We start from the raw sequence: 12,432 nt of genomic DNA on the forward strand, positions 1-12,432 counted from the left end.
TCCCCCCCCACACACACAAAAAGAAAGTAGCCAGGCACCGTGGTACATGCCTGGTATTCCAGTGACTTGGGAGGCTGAGGCAAGAGGATCACAAGTTCAAAGCCAGCTTCAGCAAAAGCAAGGTGTTAAGCAACTCATTGAGACCATATCTTTAAATAAAATACAAAATAGGGCTGGTGATGTAACTCAGTGATCAAGTGCCCCTGAGTTCAATCCCTGGTAAACACCCTCCCCCACTGCAAACGTAGTTATCTGAAGTAAGAGGTACTCATTTACTGATAAGTCTCAAGATATGATCAATGATCATTTCTATCTTGCCACCACAAATTTTTTTTTTCTTTCTTTCTCTTTTGTAGTACTAGAGATGGAAACCAGGGCCCTGTGGATGCTAGGCAAGTGTTTTTCCACTGAGCTATATCCCCAACCCTTTTTATTTTTATTTTGAGACAGGGTCTCTCTAAGTTGCCCATGTTTCCTCAAACTTGTGATCCTCTTGACTCAGAACTCTTAAGTAGCTGGGATTACAGGTATTCACGTGCACCACATCACCTGGCCCAACCATGAATCTTGAATGGGAAGAATGACAAAGAAATTTCACTTGATAGGGCATCTGGTTGAGGGAACTTGCAGATTGCAAATTGAAAGTCAACAGCAAAGCAGAGGGCTAATGATGTGGGAAATCTATAACCTGAGATAGTGCTGGATGAAGTGGCACATGCCTGTAATCCCAGCGGCTCAGAAAGCTGAGGCCGGAGGATTGTGAGTTCAAAGCCAGCCTCGGCAAAAGCGAGGCCTAAGCAACTCAGTGAGACCCTGTCTCTAAATAAAATATGAAATAGTTTGAAGCAAAGAGAAACTGATGGGAGACAGAGTTTGGGAAATTACATGTCTATTTATTTACAGTAAATAGTTAACTCCCATTCAGCATGAAATCCACAGCTGCCTCATAGTGGGATGGTTTTACAGGAGAGCCAAGGGTGTTCTCTGTGTAGCTTCCCCTGAGGGAAAGGGAAATCATCTTTCCATTGCCTTTCTTGGATGTTAGGAGTCTGAGGTTTTGAAAAATAATGACATAGACTTAAAATTCGGAAGTGCAAAATGTGGAGGGAAAGAAAAAAGAAGTGCCAGCTGGGGTGTGGCTCAGTGGTAGACTGTTTGCCCAGCTTGCATGGGGCCCTGGGTTCCATCCACAGCACCCAAACAAAACAAGACAAAAAAGCAGAAGTGCTCTGAACATGTTTGCTGTTAAGCAGATGGAGCCACAAACTGAGCTTCTGAACTCCCTTTTCTAATTTACTCTTCCAGCCAAGTCTCTATCATCACAAATACATAATTTTTATCACAAGAAAATATTTAAAATATTTTAAACATATTTTCAGCCACTCAAAGGTTCATTGTGGCCATGGCATGCTGTCATGCTGGCAGGTCGGCTTCCTGGCAGGCAGAGCTGCTGCATGTTGGGTAATGAGGGCCAGGAGGGGACAAGAGGTAGAAAGTGAAAGCACAACCATTATTTGTGATTCCCAGTGAGCGAGCACTTCCCAAGTATGGCCACTGGGAGCATAAGAGCAGAGAAAATAGCTCAGCGTCTGCCTAACTCAGAGTTGTCACACAGTGCTCAGTGCAGGGTTTATGAAGGCATAAAGGTCTCAAAAGAGAGAGGTGGAAGGAAGGTATCCAAGACTCCTTATCCCAATTCTCCAATTGGGAGAAATAAGCCTAGGTCAAAGGGAGTTGTTTGCATGTTATGGGAGAGGAAGCTTGAAACAAACTGAGCAGAGTGGATTGCAGGAACTCACGGACCCGAAGACCAGTACTGAGTGAGCCCTAGCTGCTAAATGCTTGTCTGTGATCTGGCTGAATTAAAATTGCCTGGGGAAGGCTGGGGGTGTAATTCAGCAGTAGAGTGCTTGCCCAGCGTGTGATAGCTCTGGGGTGGATCTCCAGTCCACCAAACCAACCGAATGACAAACAAGTCTCACAAGGAAATTAAAGAATTCAGATTTATGAGACTCATAGAAATTCTGACTCAGTGCCTCTAGAAAAGGGTCTAGGAGCTTGCCTAGCATGTAGGAGGCCCTGGGTTAGATCCCTCAACATGCCAAAAAAAAAAAAAAAAAAGGTAAAAATGCCTTGAGTGACTCTGATCAGAAGATAGGTTTGGAAATTGCGGACAGGTTACTATACCCCGAAATCACCAAGCCTCCAGAGTTATGGGGTGCCAGGGAGGGAGGACTGTTTGCAGAGAGAGTTGGGTTAACAGAGGAAGTGCAGCCAGGGCCTCAGGCTGTTAGAGGTCTGAGGATGGGGATCCAGAGTAAGTCAAATATGATTGCACTTAGGAGAGGAAATGGTAATTGTTCTGGATTAGCATACCCTGACACACCCAAAGCAGGAAACTCTGTTTCTAAATCCTCATATATGACAAAATGTGTAGACTTAGCTTCCCGGACCTGTGTCTCATCTCCACGGAAGTCAGCAGGGCCTGCATCAGATCATCAGATGAGGAGGGGGATTTGGAGATTTGCCTCCCCAAGTCCTAAACTTGGCCTGCTTCTTTGATCTGCTCCTCTAGCTCTGGAGAGTTGCATATACACCCTGCAACAAAAGCAGCATCATGCTCAGATTGAAGAAAATCACACAGCTCCCAGATCTGGACAGACCTGAAGGACAATATCTCAGTGGAAGCATCTGAGTGTTGCTGGTTCCCATGTAGGCCTGAGCAGGGCAAAGCCAGCTACTGTACAGTTGCAGATGCTCTGCTGACTCTGCCCCAGGACCAGCTGCAGAAACCAACTGGGACTTTGTGTTCTCTTAAGGCAGTCCCCAGGGATCATGCTGCCTCTAGCAATCCTGTACTTGGGAACTCAGCTTGGGCACTGAATTAAGAACAGATCCGAATAAAAGCCTGTTATGCTTTTAAAGTCAACATGAGTTTTTGATGGACACAGAGATTTAACTTTATAATCCCAGGGTTAGGAGACCAGAATTCTAGCCCTGGTTCAGCTGTGGATTTGCCTGGGAGCACTGGTAGAAATTCCTAGGCTTCCATTTGCTCATCAGCTCTTGGCACTGATGCCAGCTCCACCTGCCCCTCTGGGTTTGTGTGAAGCTTAGCTGCCATAGAAGATGAGAAATAACTTTGGAGAATGTATATGGTCCTAGTCTTACATGAGTCATGTCAGTTCTGCTGTGGACTGTTGTGAATTGACCTAGTAACCAAAGGCAAGTCCCTTGTTCTTTTTTTTTTTTTTTTAAGCCCTTTAATGCTTTTTTTTTCCAACAAAGTAGTGAAAAACACTTTCTCTGCCAAACTTCTTTCTTTCCTTTTTCTTCTCCCTCCTCCTCCTCCGTTTTGAAACAAAAAGACCCAAGACGGAAATAAAGAATGTTTTTCTAAGCAGAGTGACTATTTGTTACCAAGACAGGTAGCTGAGAATTACAGATTTCATTCCCTAGAGAAGTTTAAGAAAATTAGAGGTATTTAGATGTTTAGGATATTTAGTAGGGTCTAGAACCAGGGAGAAAACCAGATATTCTCTGGAGGTTCATTTCTATTCAAGGACTATGAGAGTCCTGGGCTCCTTTGGGGAACTAACCAGGCTCTCAAACATCAGCAAAGATGCAGGATTTGGTGCAGACCTGGCTTCCCAACCAATTAGCTAAGTGATCCCAGGATGAGGGGCGGGTGTTTCTCAGCAAGAAAACAGGGATAATAATGTCTTTGCCTAAAATAAGATAATGAATGTGAAACCCTTTTGCACAATATTGCCTTTTAAAAATTGAAATACCAGGCTGGGGGGTGTAGTCCAATGGTAGATTGCTTGCCTAGTATGCAGGAGGCCCTGGTTCTATTTCCAGCACCGAAAGAAAGAAAGAAAGAGAGAGAGAGAGAGAGAGAGAGAGAGAGAGAGAGAGAGAGAGAGAGAGAGAAAGAGAGAAAGGGAAAGGAAAGAAAAGGAAAGGAAAAGAAAAGAATTAAAATGCCAGTATATGTACATAGAGCTTGTATCCTGGCAAGATTTAAAAAAAAAAATGGTTTGTTTTGTTTTGTTGTTTGTGTTTTCAGGGCTGGTGCTGAAAACCAGAGTCTCGTGAATACTGGGCAAGTGCTCTATCACTGAGCTTTCTCCATCCCAGCTCAGAAAACACGGTTCTTTAAAAAGTTCAAGTTCATGACGTGTAAGATCTGGAGAATCATGTCTTTTGACTGAGGATAATACCACTCGTTATTGGTGACAAGTTCTGCTTCTTCAAATGTTGAAGTTTGAACATTAGAGAAGCACACCAGGGCAGGCATATAAAGCAGGTTTTATTTAAAGGTAGTAGTAACAGACTTCTCCCCTGAGGGAGAAAGGGGCCATAGTGGGTATTTTAATATCCCAAGAAGTGAGAGTGTCCTGCCCCTTTTATAGACTAAAGTTTCCTTTGTTCTCCTGCATTCTTCTCCCTTATCTTGTTCATTGCCCCCCATCCTGCATAGTAAATGGGGGATGTTGGTGGAATGGGGGGGGCAGTGGGCAGGTGGGCTGGAGGGCCAAGATAGGGTGCTAGATAGGAAGGGAGTGGCAACCCAGAGACATTGATTAGTAGCTATCCATCTGGTCAAGGCTTGTTTCATTAACAGCCTTTTGGGGAGGGGTAGTATCAAAGGGCCCTGGAGACAAGAACATTCCAAACTCCCAGGGGCAGTTTCCAACTTCCTGGCCTCAAATCGTTCTCCATTTTCTCACTCTGATCACCTACTCTACATTAATTGCCTGCCTTTAATTCTGGCTTCAAGGATAACCACAAATGCAAGGGATCTATCCAGTCAGGAAGAATGGTGGATTTCTGGGTCTACAAAAGACCAAACAAATCCAGAAATCCACCATTCTTCCTGACTTTACCTTGGTCTTTCCTGCGAGGGCCATAAACTGGAAAATGTGCATTCCACCTTCCTCAAATGTGGTATTTTTTTTTCTTTTTCTTTTTCTTTTTTTTAAGTCCTCAATCTGTTTGCCATTGTTTCTATAGGATGAAGACCTTAGGAAACTTCAAAAGGGCAAAGAAGCAGCAGGTCTGTCCCAGGGGCCCTCTGAAGACTGGACATGGAGCTGGATTCTGCAAGTTCTGGGATGAATGTCCTCTGGGTCTGGTCACCCCACTCCCAGCTCTTTCTTTCCACTGGCCTCCACCCCAGGCTGTGGGTGGCAGGCACATCAAGGGCATAGGGTTGGGGACCTCCCCTGCTTTCTAATCACAGGGTGGGGTTTACACAGGGTGGGGTTTCTGTTACCATTTGTACAGCCTTTGATTTCAGCCACACAAGAAGTTCTTTTGGGCTGTCCTGAATAATAAAGATCACACATAGCCTTGTTTATCTGGGAAAATGCCTCCGCCTCCCGTTGAAAACAATTGACTTACAAATTCTTTGAGAACAATAGCTATTCATGAGTTGGGGACATTCTGTCCCAGTGACTTCTGGCTGGGCACTCACAAGTTTCAGGAAAGAGAAACACTAGTGGTGTGTCAACCCTCCAAATCTGGTCTGTGCTTAGATACCCAGGTTCCAGTGTTTGCCAGAAATTCATGAGCACACGGAGGTGACTGGTCCTAACCTGCTTGGAGGAGCGCACCTGTGCATGTGACTGTCATGCATCCTGCCAGCGTGTCACTTAACCTTCACTCTGAGCTGAAGAACATTAGGTAACTGTGTCCTCAACTAAGGTCACAGTAATACACCTTCAGGTATCATGCAGGCCAAAAAACGTTGAGGAAAAAAAATCATTCCCTGGTAGGGGCTGGGGAGATAGCTCAGTCAGTAGAGTGCTTGCCTTGTAAGCACAAGGCCCTGGCTTCAATCCCTAGCACCCCCCACAAAAAAAAAAAAATCATTCCCTGGTAAAATACTTATCATTTCTCCTGCTTATTGTCTAACAGTTCAGGGGTAGGAACTTGGTTGGGAAATCAGGACAATGAGGTTCTCTCATGTCCCTAACTTATAGAATTCAAGCAGAGGCAAATTAAGCTTAGGAGGCCTAAATTTATATAATCAGGGTGGGGGCAATTTTTAATATTTTCTATACAAATTGAACAGGGTCTCACAAGGCAAGGGAGAGGCCCTGAAACTTAAGCTTCATTTTCTTCCTGGAGAATGTAACTGTTTCTAAAAGAGAAGAATCTGTAGGTGCAGTAGTGCACACCTGTAATCCCAGCAACTTGGGAGGCTGAGACAGAAGGATCTAAAGTTGGAGGCTGGCCTCAGTGATGTAGCAGGACCCTGTCTCAAAATAAAAAAAGTAAAAAGACTGAAGATATAGCTCAGTGGCAAAGTACCTCTGGGGTTCAGTTCCAAGTACTGCAAAAAAAGAGAAAGAGTGTGTGTCACCGGACGTCCAAGGAGTTCCCAGAGAGGTCACCTTGACTCAGGACCAGTGGAGTTGGTGGCTTACATGATGACAAAAAATTTTAGCATGTGCCAGAGACACAGACAAAGGTTTATTTAGGAAAGCAGACCCATTCAAGGGAGAATGTGGGCTATCTCGAGAGTGAGAAGCTTTGGGGTAAAGCAAGGAAGAATTCGGAATAACTCCAGAGGGAGGAACAGCAACTGCTTAGTGTGGGGTGTTAATATTTATAGAACAGTTGCTAGGGGCTGGACTAGAGGTGGAGCCGGTGCAGAGTTACACAATTATGTGTCAGTTTTCCCTGTCCTCAAGTTACTTTTTGCAGGCAAGGGCACAGGCTGGTTTGCTTGGGTGTTGCAATGATCCAGGGATATTTTCTGCATTTCCATGGTTCATGGACCTTTCTCTTGAAACTCAGTCTATCTTTTCTGTATCCCCAAATTCCTATCTCAAGTCTATTCCATGAAAAGGCAACTTTATAAAGTTTTAAATTACTTTCTGTAAAATACTCCTACTACTCCTTTCCTTAACTGAATTCTTGATTTTTTCTGACAATGTAGTTTGGTTTAATTAGTTTGTTTAAGAGACAGGGTCTTGCTCTATTGCCCAGGCTGCCCTAACTCCTGGATTCAAGTGATCCTCTCACCTCTGTAACTGGGGCTATAAGCACCTCTGAGCCCCACCTAGTCATTTGGCATAACTGGGTTAAAGGCTCCTCCTCCCCAGTACCCCCAGGCTGGGGGCTCTCTCCAGGTCTCTACACACCACTGTCCTGTGCTCAGTCATCTCTCCAGGGATGTTTTGGTTCCTAATCTCCATCAACCACCTCTGCAAAGGGAGGAAGGTACAGGGTCCATGGAGGAAACCATTATCTTCCTTTCTATTAGTCCATCTCCTGACAGCAATTCATCAGACTGACCACACCCTGGAAACTGTCAGACCCCATCATTTATTATTTAAATTTTTTAAAATTTTATTTGTTCTTTTTAGTTCTACATGACAGTACAGTGTATTTTGATATACTATACTTAGGTGGAATATAACTTCCATTCCTGTGGTTGTACATGATATGGAATTTCACTGGTTGTGTATTCGTATATGAACATAGGAAAGTTATGTCCGATTCACTCTACTGTCTTTTCCATTCCCATCCCCCCTCCTTTCCCTGTATTCCCCTTATCTAATCCAGTGGCTTCTATTCTTCCCTCCCCTCCCCCTTGTTGTGTGCTAGCATCCGAATATCAGAGAGAACATTTGATCTTTGTTTTTTTGACACCCCATCATTTATTATGGGAAAACCCAATGCTCATTTCCCCTCTCCAACCTTACCATAACCCTCCTCCACTGCCATTCCATTCCTTGTCCCCAAACCTGGCTATGACCTCCTCAGGATAATTCTCGCCAACTTTCTGACCTCCTGTGATTTCATGTCCTTCTCACCCCTGCCTGGAGCCTCTCATGGCCAAGCATTTTGAACCCACCTCCCCAGCACATGCAAATCCTGCTTTGCCCTTCACCTCCTTGTTAAAAGAAGCAGCCCTCAGCAGCATGTGAGTTCCCACGGTGAAGCTGGCAGAACTGAGCCACTCAGGAAATGCACTTTTCTTTCTCTCTCACTGGGGCAAACCCTTCTCAGAACTCATAAGCAAACTAATTCCTGCCCACCACAGGGCAGTGATAACATCTTACACCGTGGCACTCCTCATTTGGAGCATCCTCAGCGGTTAAGCACACATTATCTCATCTGATTCCCTCCTCCCCTTGATCCACCACTGGCTGCTTTCTCTCTGCAGCTTTCCAACCATGTAGAACTGGACAAAGAAAATCCCATACCTGGGCCAATTAGCATATTACAAATTCATGACTCCTGACCCGGGCAGCTCCACAACCCTGCTCATGACTGTCTTCCTTTCCCTTCTTTGACTCCTTCTGGCCTTTGTGACACACCTGATGTCTTGCTGGTGGACCTCATTCCATTCTGGCTCAAAAATCCTGAAGTTTTAGCCAGGCATGGTGGTGCACACCTATGATCCTGGTGGCTTAGGAGGCTGAGGCATGGAGGTTCGTGAGTTCAAAGCCAGCCTCAGCAACTTAGTGAGGCCCTAAGCAACTCGGTGAGACCCTGTTTCTAAATAAAAATATAAAAAGGGCTGGGGATGTGGCTTAATAGTTAAGCATCCCTGGGTTCAACACCCAGTACCAAAAAAAATCCTAAATTTCTGTTACTTTTCACCCCTTTTCCTCTAAATTTGTTCTTTCCTTCCTGAGATCTTCCTTGTGGAGAAGAGAGAATTCCAGAAGCCTATGGTGTGGGGATTTGTTGCTTCTTTCCAGTGTGATGCCCTTACCACACACCATAGGGCTGTCTGCATGTGTGTTTAGCTTACTGAATCATGAACTTTTTAGGGATGGAGACCATGTCTTCCTATCCTTTTGTGTCACAAGACCTAGTCTACCAGCCAACAGGTAGTAGTTGCCCAATTGCTCCATATCTCCTGCTGCATCTGCTTTGATGAATGTGAAGAGCCAGAAGTGTCCCTGGAAGCAAAGTACAAAAGAGGTGGCCATGTGAGAGGAATGCAATCAGTTCCCAGAATGATCATCTTTACATCAGGACCACCACCAGCCTGGTCCCTTGTCTGGGAAAAGGGTCCAGGTGTCAGGGGACCCAGGGAAGAAAGAAATTGAAGAGGCAAATGATCGGTCAGGTAAAATGGCCTTTAATATCCCTCCCAGCTCTTGAGAGTCTCTTTTCCCACTAGCTGGGCACTAACCTGCTCTATGATCTTAGGCAAGTCCCCACCTCTCTGTAAAGTACAAATCAAGATATGATATCTCCCCTCTCCCCCCTATCCCATGAGGATAAGGGAGTCAATGCATGTGAAGTCACAAAAATCCTCTATTTTCATCAAATTGCTAGAAGCAAGGAATACTTTTTTTTTTTTTTCTTTTTAATACTGGGGTTGAACCCAGGGCCTCATGCATGCCAATCAAACACATCACCCACGGGCTGGGGAGATAGCTCAGTTGGTAGAGTGCTTGCCTTGCAAGCACAAGGCCCTGGGTTCGATCCCCAGCACCGCAAAAAAAAAAAAAAAAAAAAAAAAAAAAAAAAAAAAAAAAACATCACCCACGAGCCAATCCCAAGCCCCACACCAGAGGACTTAACAGCCCTCTCCTGCAGTGGGAGAAAGAACAGTGCTTTCCCTGAGGACAGTTTGATGCTGGAAGGAGGAGAAAGAGGCGCAGAGCTATTTAGTGACCATGTCAACCTATCATGCCTACTGCATTGTCCCCTTGCTGAAGACAGCCCTTGCACCTGTCAGATGGTTCACTGCTGAACTGTCAGTGCCTGGCAGAGTTCTGACATGTGCTAGCCTTTATGGAAGGAGGAAGGGAGGGGGGCAAAAGGAAGGAGAAAGACAGGCATGGAGGGCAGGAAGGTGCTTAGGGCTAGAATGTTTCCAGGGAGGATGCCACTGTGCTAAGAGCCAGCAGAAGGTGCAGAATATCTGAAGAATGAGAGGTGAGCCACTTAGTCCCCCAAAACAAATAATGATCCTGTTTTTGTTTAGCTTTTTCTCAGTCTTATTTTTAATTCCCAATGCTTAAATAGTGTTATTTTGTGCAGACCTTTGTATTTGGGTAGAAGAGATGGGGAAAGAACACAGGGAGTGGCTGGGCCATACCCCTGCCCTTATGAACTAGGGAAGAATAATGAGCTAAATGTGTGTGGAAAATGTTTAAAGCACACACAAAAGCAAATTAAAACCATGACTTGCCCCTATATATACCTATGTATTGCTACATCTCCCTGTACGTATTGAAAACTCTATGTATGTATTATGGGACTGGGGGTTCAGTGGTAGGACACTTGCCTAGCATGCATGAGGTCCGGGGTTCCATCCCCAGCAATAAAAGAAAGAATGAAAGAAAGAAGGAAGAAAGGAAAGAAGGAGTTTATGGCACTAGAGAAAAGTAGAAACAATGCTGTCATAGCAGCAGGGTTCTGAGGCATTTGGTGAGCCCAGCAGACCGGAACTTTCTGGATTTCTTTCCCAAAGAAATCGCAACTGATATATGAAATAAGAGCCTGAGCCCAGCATATTGTACCATATCTCAGCTGCTTTCTGCTACTCTGGTTGATGAAGTGTTCAAAATTGGGAATGTTGAAATTTCACAGGTCACTATTGTGGGAATAATCAGACATGCAGAGAAGGCTCCAACCAATACTGTTTACACAACAGATGACATGACAGCTGCACCCATGGATGTTCATCAGTGGGTGGACACAGATGACACCAGTGGTGAAAATACCGTGGTTCCTCCTGAAACATGTGAAAGTGGCTGGCCACCTGAGGTCCTTTCAGAACAAAGCACACCTGGATTCAGTCCCCAGTACCAAAAAAAAGAACAAGAATGGACTTCATGGTGTTGAATTGGAATTGGAGGTTCAGCCTGGGAGCCTTTAAGATCATACCCCAGACCTGGAAGTAGTCAACGTTCACAAGGTGCTGAGCCCTCAGTAGGGAGAGCATCTATCAGCAATTCAGGAATGGAGGAAGCAGGAAACTTCAGTGGGAATAGCTTCATACCAGCAAATAGTCTCACTGTGGCCCAAAAAAAGGTGCTGAATTTGATTAAGGCTTGTTCAAGACCTGAACTTTCAGGATCTTGGGACCCAGCTCCAACACATGCCTATAGCTTCAATCAAGCAAGCTATGGATTTTCTTGGCAACAAGGGGCACATCTATTGTATGGTGGATTATGATCACTTAAATCCACAGACACAGAATAACTGGATCTCACTGGGTACCTGGATCTGTTTGCATGGTCTCTTGCCTCCAGCTGTGCATATGTTTGGCCAGATGACTTCAAGGAAGAGATTCATCTGTAAAGGGTTTCAGCTGACTTGAAACTTACTGACTGCTTTTCTGTTTTTGTATTTTGTGGTTTCGAAGCTCAAAGGGAGATGGACAATTGACAAGGATATAAACCAGGGTGGAATTTTTTAAGTTTTATAGTAAGCTCATTATGACACCAGGATAGATGGATGGGATTAGGCTTGTGACCCTACCAAGAGAGTTGGGCAGTTACTTAATACCTGGGAGTTTCTGTTCTTGAATGTTTCCTGTTCAGAGACAGTGAGCAAGATGAGGGTCTGTAGGCAGAGCACCAGCCAAGGAACCCACTGCCCTCTGTCTGTTTTGTTTCCCACTCTGGTTCTGTGGTGTTGCTTTCGAAATTGCACTTTCCTTCCCCTTCTTGCCTGGTCTGCTGCTGAAGGTGGGTTTATGTGAACATGAGGTTTAGGGTGCTGGCATCATAGGGTGGAGGAGAGAAAGAAATGTTAAATAAGACGGTTCCGTTATTTAAAAGAAAGAGAAAGAAAGAAAGAAAGAAAGAAAGAAAGAAGAAAGAAAGTCAATTAGCAAAACCATGAGTTCACAATGATGAACCTCCAATTCCAATGCAACACCATGAAGTCCATTCTGGTTCTTTTTTTGGTACTGGGGATTGAATCCAGGGGTGCTTAACCACTAAGTCACATACCCGGTCAATTTTTTTTTTTTTTTCTCATTTGAGCGGCCAGGGATATGAACCGTGGTCCTTGCGCATGCTAGGCGAGCGCTCTCCAAAAGGAGCTCTTTCTTAGCTCCACCCAGTCATTTTTAAAAAATATTATATTTAAACATAAGGTCTTACTTAGGGTTGCTTAGGGCCTTGCTAAGTTGCTGAGGCTGGCTTCTGAACTCTTGATCTTCCTGCCTCAGCCTTCTGAGTCACTGGATTACAGGCGTGTGCCATGGCACCAGATTCCGTTCTTGTTCTCTTTCCTTTCCCTACTATAACAGTAAGAAACTTAGGTATGGTGGTGAGGTTTTTGGTTTTTGGTTTTTAACTGGGAATTGAACACACAGGCACTTTACCATGGAACTATTTTCCCTAATCCTTATTTTTTGAGATAGGGTATCACTAATTTGCTGAGGCTGGTCTCAAACTTGAGATCTTCCTGCCTCAGCTTCTCAAGTTGCTGGGATTA

The 12,432-nt window shown here is 44.6% G+C and overlaps 1 pseudogene; it reads left to right on the top strand.

Annotated features, from left to right (window-relative positions):
* Positions 1-9,908: 9,908 nt before the first annotated feature.
* On the top strand, positions 9,909-11,305 carry LOC124982729 (replication protein A 32 kDa subunit-like; annotated as a pseudogene).
* Positions 11,306-12,432: the final 1,127 nt, after the last annotated feature.

The sequence above is a fragment of the Sciurus carolinensis genome, chromosome 4, assembly GCF_902686445.1.
Source record: "Sciurus carolinensis chromosome 4, mSciCar1.2, whole genome shotgun sequence".
Taxonomy (NCBI): Eukaryota; Metazoa; Chordata; class Mammalia; order Rodentia; family Sciuridae; genus Sciurus; species Sciurus carolinensis.